Genomic DNA, 861 nt, shown 5'->3' with positions numbered 1-861 from the left:
GGGGGAGCGCCCGACCGAGTTAGCCACAGCCGTGCGTGGTCAGCCTTACGGTCGACACCTCCACAGCGCAGCGATATTCGGCTGCGTATGCGATACTCCTCACAAGAGAGATCCCCCCGTGCAATGGGATTGCTCCCAAGGGGAACCTCTCGTGGTGTGTGGCCGCCCTTCACCGGGGAATCCCGGACGAAGGGCAGCCACGCTTGCGGGCGAACCCGCATCACTCACTTCGGCCGGCCGGGCCCCGAGGGAACCACCCCACAGGGGGGGAGGGGAGGGCCCTACGGGAACCGGCCGACAGTGGAGTGTGATCTCCACCTCAAGCACGGAAGGGAGCAAACTCCCCCTAATGGTGCCGTGCCACCAGGCGATTGAAATCAGGGTCGCCAACTCCTACCGGCACATTGGAGAGCCGCCCCGAAGGACGACTCCCTCAGGACTCCCGCCCTCCAAAGACGGACGAGGACCCCTTGGAGTGCTGGACCCGTGTACAGGCTCCCTCCACGAGTGAAGGGAGTCCGTACGGGATGCTCTTAGATCCCCCGAACCGGACTCTTGCGGGGAACGGCCCAGAGGGGAGCCCCTTCACAAGGTGGCAACCCACAAGGGGGAGAAAATGGAACCCTTTTTTTTTTTTTTTTATGACGGAGGGGAAATGCCTACGCATACCCCAGGCCTCGGGGGAGGGCCTGGGGTTATGTGGGACTTGCACCCACTAAAACCCCTCCGGGTGTCCTCATCTGGCCGTTCTCGGGGGACTCCCAGGAACGCGTGCAGCATACTTCTGGGAGCCCCCCTGGCCCGTTGCCTAAAACGGCAGACTCGTATCCGCCCGGGGTCTGCTGACCCCGGGCAACGCGG

This window comes from Mycetomoellerius zeteki, unplaced genomic scaffold, assembly GCF_001594055.1.
Source record: "Mycetomoellerius zeteki isolate Tzet28-1 unplaced genomic scaffold, Tzet1.0 scaffold529, whole genome shotgun sequence".
Classification (NCBI taxonomy): Eukaryota; Metazoa; Arthropoda; class Insecta; order Hymenoptera; family Formicidae; genus Mycetomoellerius; species Mycetomoellerius zeteki.
This window is presented reverse-complemented; position numbering follows the sequence as displayed.